Source organism: Pogona vitticeps, chromosome 4 (genome assembly GCF_051106095.1).
Source record: "Pogona vitticeps strain Pit_001003342236 chromosome 4, PviZW2.1, whole genome shotgun sequence".
Lineage (NCBI taxonomy): Eukaryota > Metazoa > Chordata > Lepidosauria > Squamata > Agamidae > Pogona > Pogona vitticeps.
This window is the reverse complement of record NC_135786.1, coordinates 34,317,559-34,331,421: the sequence shown is the minus strand read 5'-3', so window position 1 is coordinate 34,331,421 and position 13,863 is coordinate 34,317,559. Positions and strand designations below refer to the sequence as shown.

At 40.9% G+C, this 13,863-nt stretch overlaps 1 protein-coding gene and 1 pseudogene across 2 annotated transcripts in view; one reads left to right on the top strand and one right to left on the bottom strand.

The window, feature by feature from the left end:
* The window catches only part of SNTA1 (syntrophin alpha 1), a 77,905-nt gene that overhangs the window by 50,485 nt on the left and 13,557 nt on the right, over positions 1 to 13,863 (bottom strand). The gene's annotated exons all lie outside the window — the stretch shown is intronic.
* Positions 5,249 to 7,043, top strand: LOC140706538 (elongation factor 1-alpha 1 pseudogene; annotated as a pseudogene). The gene is made up of 2 exons (XR_013545036.1): positions 5,249 to 5,301; positions 6,089 to 7,043. The product of XR_013545036.1 is annotated as an elongation factor 1-alpha 1 pseudogene (transcript).

The following is a 13,863-nucleotide window of genomic DNA, read 5'->3' as shown; positions in this document are numbered from 1 at the left end:
GAGTAGGAAAAACCACTGGGCCACTCAGGTATAATCTAAACCAAATCCCTTATGAATACACAGTGGAAGTAAAGAACAGATTTAAGGAACTAGATTTGGTGGACAGAGTGCCTGAAGAACTTTGGATAGAGGCTCGTAACATTGTCCAGGAGGCAGCAACGAAAACCATCCCAAAGAAAAGGAAATGCAAGAAAGCAAAGTGGCTGTCCAACGAGGCCTTAGAAATAGCAGAGAGGAGAAGGGAAACAAAATGCAAGGGAGATAGGGAAAGTTACAGAAAACTGAATGCAGACTTCCAAAGAATAGCAAGGAGAGACAAGAGGGCCTTCTTAAATGAACAATGCAAAGAAATAGAGGAAGATAACAGAAAAGGAAAGACCAGAGAGCTGTTCAGGAAAATTGGAGATATTAGAGGAACATTTTGCGCAAAGATGAACATGATAAAAGACAAAAATGGGAGGGACCTAACAGAAGCAGAAGACGTCAAGAAGAGGTGGCAAGAATACACAGAGGAATTATATCAGAAAGATTTGGATATCCCGGACAACCCAGACAATGTAGTTGCTGACCTTGAGCCAGACATCCTGGAGAGTGAAGTCAAGTGGGCCTTAGAAAGCCTGGCTAACAACAAGGCCAGTGGAGGTGATGGCATCCCAGTTGAACTATTTAAAATCTTGAAAGATGATGCTGTTAAGGTGCTACATTCAATATGCCAGCAAGTTTGGAAAACCCAACAGTGGCCAGAGGATTGGAAAAGATCAGTCTACATCCCAATCCCAAAGAAAGGCAGTGCCAAAGAATGCTCCAACTACCGAACAATTGCACTCATTTCGCACGCTAGCAAGGTTATGCTCAAAATCCTGCAAGGTAGGCTTCAGCAGTATGTGGACCGAGAACTCCCAGAAGTACAAGCTGGATTCCGAAGAGGCAGAGGAACTAGAGACCAAATTGCTAACTTGCGCTGGATTATGGAGAAAGCCAGAGAGTTCCAGAAAAATATCTACTTCTGCTTCATTGACTATGCAAAAGCCTTTGACTGTGTGGACCACAACAAACTATGGCAAGTTCTTAAAGAAATGGGAGTGCCTGACCACTTTATCTGTCTCCTGAGAAACCTATATGTGGGACAGGAAGCAACAGTTAGAACTGGTCATGGAACAACTGAGTGGTTCAAAATTGGGAAAGGAGTACGGCAAGGCTGTATATTGTCCCCCAGCTTATTTAACTTATATGCAGAATACATCATGCGGAAGGCTGGACTGGAAGAAACCCAAGCCGGAATTAAGATTGCCGGAAGAAATATCAACAACCTCCGATATGCAGATGATACCACTCTGATGGCAGAAAGTGAGGAGGAATTAAAGAACCTTGTAATGAGAGTGAAAGAGGAGAGTGCAAAAAATGGTCTGAAACTCAACATCAAAAAAACTAAGATCATGGCCACTGGTCCCATCACCTCCTGGGAAATAGAAGGGGAAGATATGGAGGCAGTGTCAAATTTTATCTTCCTGGGCTCCATGATCACTGCAGATGGAGACAGCAGCCCTGAAATTAAAAGACGCCTTCTTCTTGGGAGGAAAGCGATGACAAATCTTGACAGCATCTTGAAAAGCAGAGACATCACCTTGCCAACAAAAGTCCGAATAGTCAAAGCTATGGTTTTTCCTGTCGTGATGTATGGAAGTGAGAGCTGGACCATAAAGAAAGCAGACCGCCGAAGAATTGATGCCTTTGAATTGTGGTGCTGGAGGAGGCTCTTGAGAGTCCCCTGGACTGCAAGGAGAACAAACCTATCAGTTCTAAAGGAAATCAACCCTGAGTGCTCACTGGAAGGACAGATCCTGAAGCTGAGGCTCCAGTACTTTGGCCATCTCATGAGAAGAAAAGAGTCCTTGGAAAAAACCCTGATGTTAGGAAGGTGTGACGGCAAGAGGAGAAGGGGACGACCGAGGATGAGATGGCTGGACAGTGTCTGCGAAGCAACCAACATGAATTTGACACAACTCCGGGAGGCAGTAGAAGACAGGAGGGCCTGGCGTGCTCTGGTCCATGGGGTCACGAAGAGTCGGACACGACTAAACGACTAAACACACACACAATCACTAGAGTGAACCAATCTGTGCCCAGAGTGTCCCTATCTGCACCTTTCTGAGCCCCTATCAGGGGCTTCTACTTTTTGGGAGATGGGTAGATTCACTATAGTTTGATCTGTTTCCGGGAGGTGCAACATGAGTTTCTGAATATTGAAATAATCAGGGCGAAGGATGCTGGAAAGAGCCACATAATTTGTTGTTTACATGCCATGGAAAGCATTCCATAAATGGAGGACACCATCAAGATGGCCCTGTAAAGAAGGTGAGCAGCAGCAGCATAAGATCACAAGGTTTTCAGCCTTTAAAAAATCATGTAACTTTTACCACTGTCAGGGACGTTCACAGGAGAGATTCTGAAAATGGTCTCTGTATATGGGCAGGTCCATCTGAGAATACAGGTGATTCTTGAGATGTGCAGGTCCCTAGCAAGCATGGAAGGCTTGAAGCAAGTGCCATAACTTTGAATGGTGCTGAGAAATCATAGGGCAACAAATTATGCTGTTTAACCATCAGTGAGATCAATTCTCACTTAATAGGTCCAATCTGCAGCCTAGCCACAATCTTTTGTATGAAAGTGGTTTTGTGACCAATCTTCAAAGACAGCACATGGCAGCCCCAACTCCAGCCTCATACTCTGCATTACCAATATGTAATCTTGATGTTAACCAAGCATGAATCAACTATGCCCAAGCTGTCACTGTCCAGGGAAAAGTGCAGGGAGCAGTTCAGTCCAACTGGTGGAAAAGTGCATTGTGCCACAGGGAAAAAAAGCATGCTGCTTATATATCGGCCCATAGCACTTAAAGCACTCTCTGGGCAGTTTACAAGCTAATTATGCAGGCTACACTTTGCCCCTGCCCTCAGCAAGCTGGGTACTTGTTTTATCAGAAGAATAGAAGGTTGAGTGAGCTTTAAACCGTCTACCTGGGATTGAACCCCAGGTTATGAGCACAGTTTTGGCTTCAGTAGAGGCTCAGTACAGAAACTGCCAGTGACAAAGATGAGCACCCCTGTGAAGGCACCCAACTATGAATTAGTTACCTTTTAAAAAGCAATGCTGAAGATAATAAAGACAGCAACACAGAAGATTAAAATAGCAGTAAATGAGTCATTATTCACAAGTCTTATATTTTGCAATACCAGATGGAACTGTTTACCTGATGGAATCTAGCCGAAAGAGGATTCATTTTTAGTTTCTCAAAAAAGGGTTGTAAGCCACTCTGGCACATTTTTTTTTGCCTAAACAGCAGTGTATAAAAGCATTGAATCAATCAATCATAAAGCCAGTATGGTTCTGGCCTCTCAGCAGCAATACAATGGAAATCCCTTTTCTTTTCCTCCCCCAGCCTGTGTAGCCTTGGGCGAGTTCCACAGTTTGAGAAGCGCCTCCAGAAGAAGGGAATGGGAAACCACTTCTGAGTACTCTCTACCTAGAAAACCCTGAAAGGGTCACCATAAGTCAGAATTGACTTGATGGCACACAATTATTATTATTATTATTATTATTATTATTATTATTATTATTATTATTATTATTATTATTATTATTATTATTATTATTATTATTATTAAAGAACCCCTATTAGGGTCTCTATGATGCCACTTGATGGTATATAACGCATAATAACACAGGTCCTTAAGCCTCAAACTTTGTTCAAGATGATTTCTGGACTTCTTTATTTATATCCCCTGTCTCCTAAGTCCTGTGATGTACAGCCCAAAGAAGAGTCCTGAGGAGTAGGACACTCAGCTGTCTTTAGCCTTTAAGTGGCCTAATAAAGTACTGTTGGCTGGATGTCTCAGTGAGTTGGGTGCCTGGAGTTCAATCCCCTACTATGCCTTCTGGAGAAAAGAAACAGCTTGTGTAGCCACTGACAAGATCTACAACCCAAAAGTGCCACCAGAAGAAGACAATGGTAATCTATTTCTGAATATTCTATACTTTAAAAACCCTGGAAAAGGTAACTTAAGGAGGGAGGGATGATATTGGCCATTTACCCTGCAATTTTGCATTGGATTACGGAGACATGAATTAGAATTAAGACATGGTGGCTACATGATATAAAGATCATTGAGAGGAAGCCCATTATGAAATCATCTTTCTGTGGAGAACTGTCTTACTTTTCTTAAGCTAACAGGGGCAGTTTATATTTGCTTTGATTGGATGGCATCACTTTGCTTTGCTTTCTTCTGTGTATGCTCTCCTGATCTGAAGACAAAGGAGCACTTGCAGGAGTGTCTGTTCCCCGCGAACAAGCACCTGATGTATACAGTGTTTCTTTTAAAACAACAACATGACTTTCAAGTTAGCACTGGGACAGAGCAGACAATTTAGGAAAAATAAATTTTAAAGAGGTGGAAATTGCCGATTAGCATCTTGTCAAAATGTCAATTGGAACCCTGTCTAAGGCAGCTCTGCTGTTGCAGGTTCATGCAAACATAGCTCTCTGCCTCTGTCCCTGATGACTCCAGCAAACTGCTTGTCACCTGGACAGCTACAGCGATTTCACCCCAAAAAATCCAAGCTGAAAAACTGCAGATCCAAGAGTATTTTTGCCACTGCGTAGTCATACCCAAAGTCAGTATCAATCCAACACCACATAAACAAGAAAGGTATATTACCCATCCTTTGTTTTCGATTAGGCACAGGGGGCCACATGGCATTTTTGTCCTTTTCCTGTTTCGATACATATATTTGCCAAGTATCCATCTAAAGTGGATATGAAAAAAGTGCTTGTCTTTGTGTTTTTGTAAGTCTTATTAGTTATTTCTCAAAAATTAAGACTGCTAATTTTGCCAGTAGGCATAGATAAATTTCAAAAGAAATGAAAGGGGGATTAACAGCATGAGCAAGCAAGTGTGCAAAAAAAAAAAGAAAGAAAAAAAGGAAAAGGAAAAGAAAAAAGAAAACATGGAAGGTCCTAATGAACACTCAAGAGTTCTTTTCAAAAATTATAGTCAAAAAAGTGATCAGCAAGCTGCATGTTTCTGTAACAAGTCATGATCTCTTGATCCTTTTCCTTTTTGTCAAGTAAAAAAGTCATTCCAAATACGAAAAAGGTTGAGTTAACACAAATTTCAGATTGTGACCCTGGGGAACCAACACACCAGACTAAGAAACTAAGCTTATTTAGTTTATTAGATCCAATGACGAAATGAAAGAAAAGGGTGAATGTTTCACACTGATGTATATTCCCTGTACTATTCAGTAAATGATCACAATGGTTAAATGACGTTCATGCTTTTTTAACCAAGGATGCCCTGTTTCAATTGTCAACAGCGTGCAATATTAGCACTATTTCTTCTGTAACCTTCCTTACCCTGTCATCCTCCTCTGCCAATATTACAAACTTTTTCTCTGCCTTTTGCATTCTGATAATGTCTGAGATGGAGTCATTATCTCTCAGGTGTAAATGATTAAAAACACTTTGAAAGGATAAAGTCCTCAGAATTCTGGCTGGGGGAATTCCTGGAGACATTCGGGGGATATAGGTCAACAAATACATAAGTTCTATGTCTATAATGTGTGTGTGTGTGTGTGTGTGTGTGTGTGTGTGTGTGTGTGTGTGTGTGTGTGTGTGTGTGTGTGTGTGTGTGTGTGTGTGTGTGTGTGTGTAAACTGATTTTATCTCTCTCTATATGTACCAAACAAACATCAAACAATCCAAAATCACTGTATCCAGTGACCAGCCTGTGCCCAGTGTTTTCTTTTCCTGTGGATGGAAAGATTGTTCTGTGCTCCAGTAAAAGTTTCCACTATTGGAATAAGGTCAGAGAGAATCTCCTCTTCCCACTGCAGTCCCTGGAATATTCTTTCATACTGTTTCACAGGTCACTTAACCTCCTCTGGAACAGATTGGGGTGGGAAATGCAGAGGAATGAGGCCACAACCAAAATCTTTCCTCTTTCTGTTCCACTGATAGCCTCCTCAGCTGGATCAAAGATACTTATATCACCAGAGGAACACCATTAGATATAATCTGCTGAAACAACAGCATCTACACTACACATCTGAAGAGGAGGGAAAAACCACTTATTTCAAACAAGCTGAAGGCAGAACGTGAATGTGGTATTACTACTGATATCTCACTCTGGAAGCTTAAAATAAGCAAATATTATGTCACCATCATGGATGCACCTGGGCACAGACATTTCATCAAAAACATGGTTATTGGTACCTCCCAAGCCGACTGTGCTGTCCTTATCGTTGCTGCTGGTGTTGGAGAATTTGAGGAAGGCATCTCTAAGAACGGGCAAGCCCGTGAGCATGCCCTTCTGGCTTATACTCTGGGTGTAAAACAACTCATTGTTGGTATTAACAAAATGGATTCCACTGAACCACCCTACAGCCAGAAGAGATACGAGGAAATCCTTAAAGAAGTCAGCCCACACATAAAGAAAATTGGTTACAATCCAGATACAGTGGCTTTTGTGCCAATTTCTGGCTGGAATGGAGACAACATGTTGGAACCCAGCTCTAATATGCCATAGTTTAAGGGGTGGAAAGTGACCCGTAAGGATGGCAGTGCCAGTGGAACTACTCTGCTGAAAGCTCTGGATTCTATTTTGCCACCAACTGGTCCAACTGATAAACCTCTGCGTCTGCCCCTTCAGGATGTCTACAAAATTGGTGGGATTGGGACCGCTCCTGTTGGTCGTGTGGAAACTGGCATTCTGAAACCAGGCATGGTGGTAACATTTGCTCCAGAATGGGCAGCACCACCAAAAAGCTGTGTTCTTCACATCCACTAGATGTTCAAAACGGCAGTGGAATACAATACCAAGCTTCTGGTAAAAATTCACATACACAAGTATCCTTTGACATAGAGACATCAAGAGCCAACAGAGGAATAGCAAAATAGATCCAAGCTGATTATAAAATGGATAAAACCTTTCATCAGTGCCACATATTATAAAGAAGCAGAAATAAAGGAAAAGCAAAAAATAAAACAACAGATAACTATCATGGTTGATTCCAGCAACCTAGCCAGTTTTTCACACTGATTTAGAAAAGATAACAGTTACATTATATGGCCCACCATTATATGACAGCAAACATTTTCCTGAGGTTCCCAGCCTGGCTGGTTCAAGGAAAGTGATCTCTCTTTTTCAAACCACATGAGGATAATGGTTACCATGGCCACAGCACATTATGAAAACAACTAGTAAACTATCAGGATCACACTGTATATGGATATTTTATAGACACACCTTACAGCTGTTTTGATCAAAAGTGAATAAAAGTTCAGATGAGCTAGGAGGTCGCTCTTAGTTAGAGGTCAGGCTCCATGGTGTGTGGGCTAACATAATTACCGTTTCAGAGACAACTGACTCAGCCTTATTTTTCAGCTTAGTGCATTTCATTTTGGACACACTGAGGCCTCTGATGCATCTGGGAAACTTTTGAGCTAATTGAAAAAACATGTGACTGGCACAGGATCTAGCAAAGGAGGCTCAGAACAGCATGCTTTAAAGGGAAACTCTCTGGACTTAAATAGTATGGAACCAGGAAGAAACCAACAAGGTGACTCCAATGTGAGTAAGAGGTTCCTTTTAAAAATAATGCTATGTAAACTCACATGGTGGAAGTAAACGACAGCACAGCTTATGGTTGGAGACAGAGAGAGCTGGAGAGGCTTTCAAGAGCAAATACATTTGTCTTTGGAAAACAGACCCAGTTTTATCTCAAGACACCTTAGAACATCAACGATACTATGATCAAAGGAATGTGAAATTTCCTTTCCTCTCCTTTCAAATTTCTTTCTCTAGCTTAACACTGAGTTCGTGTTAAGCTAGTGAATCTGTAACAAATCATGGCTGTATGAGAGAAAGTGTACCAAAAGTGTACACTGTCTGTATTTTCCAAGGAACGTCAACTGGATGCTTCAAAAAATTCAAGAGCACATCAAACTGTACTCATTCACATTTTTTGTTTTATATACTCGCACATATCTGAGACATTAGGGTCCTTTTTCGTAGACAGTTCTTTAGCTAATATAGCTTCTTTCACAAATAAGAGTGAATGTTAACAACAAAGAATGACACTGCTTCACCAACAGCAGCCACCCATCCCACCAAAGTATGTGAAAAGTATTGAACTTAGTGAATGCTACATATATTAAATGGCTAGGTACAGGAATGTGCTATTTAATGAAATTATATATATAAACAATTAAAGCAATTTAATTTAAGTAAATGCACATTGCAATCTGTTAAGATTCTCAGTCATCCAGGTGAGTTTATCTGAAGAAGCTACTTGAATGAGTAGTGAAACGTTTCAACCTTACAAGAAAGAAGTCCTGTTGCTATGACTTAGCTTCCAGTTTACAAGTATACTTTAACTAGCACATAGAATGGTAGGTTGAACATGTTTTTGCCAGCATCTGAAAACATTCCCATCTGAAGTTTTATGCCAATCAGGTGGCAACTCTTCTCAGTCAATTCCACAGAACAACAACAACAAAAAAGCTTGATTATCGTTTCCCTTGCTCAGTGTGGAACTCTGAGAAAGCTACAACTAGGTCCCATTATAAATCTGGACTGAGGAAAAAGAATAGGCCTTCCACAGAATTCGTGTTGCACTGCTGCTTTTCTTCAGCCTTGACATAAACGCTGACAGAAAATGCAGCACTAAAAAAAATGCTGCCAGTTAGAAACTGTTCAAAGCAGCTGTCAAAGTCATACGATGGTGTTTCTGTGAACCTAAATATTATTCCTGTCAGGTACCAGATTTAGTTTTTATGGGACAGAGGAAAGGGAAATCCTCTATTATTTGCATAAGATAGGTAGAAAGAGAACTGCAGGGGAGGTTATAATGAGGAGATGGTAGAAACACTGCTGAACTCTCATAATAGCTTTATATTTGATTGGGAGAAATAAACAAACTTTACTTAATAGTAAAAGAAATAAACTGTGTAACTCCTATAAAATATTGGTTCAGCTCAAAGGGGTGGGGCTAAGAAACAGCGTGGTTGTGTGTAAGAGATTTGAATCAGAAAGAGCGGGACCGCTGATGAGGCTGGAGCTGCTGTTGCCACTTAGGTTGTTAAGGCCCTTCCCAATTTGGTCTGGGTATAATTCCTGTATGTTTGTGTCAGTGTGTTTGTGAATCCACATAGTGAATTCACGTACAGTATATGTAACTGAATTAATGTTTGAAGACTCTGTATATGGAGTGTATTCTGCTATGCTATGGATACCCAACCCAACGGAGAAAGATTTCTTGAATTTTCATCTGAATTTCAAATTCAGTTTCAAATTTCACTTGAAATTCAGTTTCAAGTTCCCTTGCACTTTGCAATTCTACAAGCAACTTCCGTGGTGGTGCTGTTGTCAAGGACTTGGGTACAGAAATTGCAACATTTTGTTATTGTTATAATTGCTTATATTGTCTGATATATAACTGCGAATAAGAAGAAACTTATTTTGTGAAATAGTGTTTGCAAGGTTCATTAATAGAAACCTAAGTAAACAAATAGCCCCATAGGACTTAGAAGTGTTACACTTGGCCTAGAGATAGGATCACACCAGCAACCATCTTGTGATAGATGTGCAACCACTTATCTTCCCCAATTGTTTTATGAAGACTGATTCACATCAGTAATTCTGCTTCGCACATGAGTCTCTTTTCCCCAAATGTTGAGGCTCATGCACCTATACTGTCTTGTTCAATAGCACTGCGCTGTGTTGTAAGCTTTAATTTGTGTCCTGCTGTCAGGAGAATTACCAAATAACAATGGGATGAGGAATATTTCTTTTCTTTTTGCCAGACTCCTATTAAAAAAAACCTTCATGGACCACATGCCAGCAATGGGCATAGCCATAAGTCAGAGTGAGTATAATCATCCCACTCCTCAACCCCTCTCCCCATTTAAACATTCTAAGAGGAAGTTGGCTCTTTTTATCAGCTCTAAACAGGGGGACATCTCTGATCACAGATAAAAGCTTTTCTCTCCTTGAGGAAAGGAGGCAGGGACTGGCCAAGAAACTTGCAGGCCAGATGAATAACCTTATGGCCTAGTCTGCACTTCTCATGCCTAAAACAGTTGCAGTGTAAAGTTGATCTCTGATCAATATCTGTAGCCGGCAAACCCTCTGTCTAAAATAGAAATATTATGAGCTTTCAAGGACCACCATGACATGTTTGTATCTGTAACAATATGAACCACTTCCATGGGAACTACTTGCAAAGCACACTAGCATTTACCATAGATTTCCAGGAGCCTGCTATTCTGAGAAAATTATCCTTGATTTTAAGACTGCTCTCCATCACCCCATGGTACTTCTCATCCACAAACAGATTAAAGGCTTTTCTTGATTATTTGCTTTTTAGCTAATTAAATTTAAAAACATTTACCTATTACCAAGACATCGATATGTATGGCCTGTGGAGATATAAGCCATAATACTGTAGGCAGGCTCACACACTAAGCTTGTCAATTAAACTGTTTAGGATGTGTCAAGTGAGGAAATTTCACAGCACTTAATATTATGCTGATCAGAACAAACGCAAACCAAGACAATGGAGACATGATTTAAAAGTATGGTCACAAGCTTTATATCCTAGATCAGTCACTTGGAAAGCTTTATTTTAGTGGATCGATTAATCCATTAAGCTTTAATCAATAAGCATAAATGACTTGCTTGCTTATTTTCCTGAGGCTATTTTTGTCCTGGTGTGCTAGTGTAACGAGGATTAAATGTGACAACATTAAACACAGCTTTCCTCTCAACTATATGGGTCACATCTTATTATGATTATTATTATGATTGCCACTATTACTCAACTGCAAGTTAACGCATCAAAATATCTTCTATCATTTATATCATTTATTTCCTTGTTTATCCTAGTCCCTTTCAAAAGAGCTGCAGGTTACAGCTCATAAAGTCACTCCTGCCTTCACATAAGCATAGTTTGGCAAACCACAGATTCTAGTTTGCTGCCCAACTGCAAGCAATTTGTTTATCAAACTAAAATTTGCAAAATAGATGACTTCAGCAGAATAGCACTGCAACATTTATTTCTGTGCAGTAGAAGGAATGCTCTACAATGAATGGTTGACATGTTGTGTATATACCACTTTTCTCCATCACCTGCTGTGTATGTATTTCGTGGTACATGGCCAGTTCATTATTAAGCATTCTCCTACTTATGCAGAATATGGGCTTAATCTGGAAAACCAGAAGAGAAAAAGTCATTGAACTACTTACTATTTACACACCTCTCCAGCTCAAATAAAAACCCTACAATCGATTTTCAGAAAAACAACATGCTTTAAAATGCCATTTTCTTCACATGGCCAGAGAATGTGGAGTTAGGCAGGGGAGGAATATCTTCTCCTTTACATGCAATAATAGATTTCCACCTTGACGTAACAGATGAGATCCTGTTGGATTGCTAAGTCTGGTTTGTGTGCACACATGGGTAAGCAGGTATCTTCTTTCCTTTCTTGTCTCTTTTTTGCTTGGAAAAATCTGCAGAGCCAAGAGCTCCAGTTTGTTTCCCCCTCTCTTCTCACTAACTGGTTCGGGATAAACAGTTAGGCTTGACTCCAATTGTTCATCCCAGATAGCTGACACCCATCAAATACATTGTTGAATGGTGAGGCAAAGCTCAACACTTAACTTCAAGTTCAGACCTAAAATCTCAATGACCAGACAAAGTTCACATTTTGATTTTTTTTAAAAAAAAATTATTGATTTACTAGTTGCCTTTTCAAAAGCCAGCAGAGTTAAAGACAACACCAACCTATTTTCTGTTCCATTCCAGCAAGTGCATCAGGAAAGAATAGGAGAGCAGGGATAGACATCCACATCAGTACATATATCCTGCCAACTAACATGGGTTCCATACTGTATATCAAGATGTAAAGATGCAGTGCTTGGGATGAGATGCAAACTGAACTGTGATTTCACCTCCACATTGTATAGCTGAATAATAGTTGTTCTGAATACCAGGAACTGAATGCTTGGTATCATCCCGGTTGTGTGTAACTGTTTTGACCCAACCGGATCTCGGTCTCGGTCCCTCTCTGTCTGTCTCTGTCTGTCTCTGTCTGTCTCTGTTTCTCTCTCTCTCACCAAAGTCATCTTTCTATTCAACCTTCCCATTCTACTCAGTTACGTATTTTCAGTTGTTGTTTAAACAGGTAAATACAGCTGAAGATTTATGGCAGAGTGCTTGGGGATGAATCCAAATTATCTTGCTAGGCTAATACCAAGCAACAGGCAGTCAAGGTTAAAACAGTACCATTCACCCAACTGATGAAATAAACTTTGCTAAAAACTGCATGACAAATAATGATACAGCAAAGTTTACCTCTTCACAGCTACATAAATTATGAAGACATTTATGGTCATACGTTTTTAAGACCAAAAGGCTACTTTAGGCCTTTGCTAAACCAGAGCTAAGAGACGTGGTGGCACTGTGGGTTAAACCGCAGAAGCCTCTGTGCTGCAAGGTTGGAAGACCAGTAGTCATAAGATCGAACCCACGCGACTGAGTGAGCTCCTGCGCTTGTCCCAGCTTCTGCCAACCTAGCAGTTCGAAAGCATGTAAATGCGAGTAGAAAATAGGTACCACCATGGTGGGAAGGTAACAGCATTCTGTGTCTAGTCACGCTGGCCACGTAACCATGGAAACTGTCTACGGACAAATGCTCGCTCTACGGCTTGGAGACAGGGATGAGCACCGTGCCCTTGAGTCAGACACGACTGGACTAAATGTCAAGGGGAACCTTTACCTAAACCAGAGCAGTCCATATAGCTCAGCCCTAAAATATGAGTAATGCCTTGGTGGATTAGGCTGTAGTACTCCTCCTGTACCCTTCTTCCCAACTACAAATATTCTTACCTTGCCTTCTTTCCTTTTTTGGTTACCAACCTCTTCTCAAGCAAGGTATTTCAAGGCAACCCAAAGACCACACAAAGGTCATTCAAGCAAAAATTACACAGCTGGAAGTATTTGAGAAGGGGAAACTGTTGCTGAGCTTAACTCTTCAGCCAGTGTGGCCTGCCAAGCAAAGCAAGCAAAAACACATATCCCAAGCAAGCTGCTGCTCTGTCCAACACTCCAGAATGCTATAGCCTGTGTTAATGGATCAGATGACATTGCAAGGAATATGGGGAAATTGAGCATTCAGTAGACACAACTCCATGCCTCTCATTGTAACACCTTGATAGATGCTGTCTTGTATAAACCTCTCCAATGTTTCCAGCAGCAATTTAATTACTGGATATTAATGATGGGGATATCCTTGCGCAGCTGGAGAGACCATGTCTGCCAGTGGTGGCAGCTCGCTCAACCTTCCAATCGCTCCTGAACACTGTTCTCTTCCCGGTTGGCTAGCCACAGCTGGCAGAGGGAGGGAGGATGAGTCTCCCTGCTAGGCTGCCGAGTGGCTAGCTGAGCGGAGCTCTAGAGTTATTGGAAGGAAGAGAAGGGCCGCCAGGGTCACCGGACACGTGAGTGGATGGACCAGCCACAGGGGCTGGACTCTTGTTAACCCCAGCTGTGTGGGTATATTCGTATTTATATGCGAAGAGCCCCATCTCTAGTGGATATTAATCAACTGCAATCTGTACCGCTAACTGGGATATCTATTGAGGTGTCACTTGAACCTTCTTAAAGAATGTTTGATGCAAGTCAATTTCATCTCAAAACAGTTGCCTTCTTACGTTCAAGTGGATTGGTTTTTGTAGCTTTGCTTTTGAAGCAGAAACTTTTTCGAAGTTTGAGGCTCTAGCAAACGTTAAAAGAAATTTAAAAAAA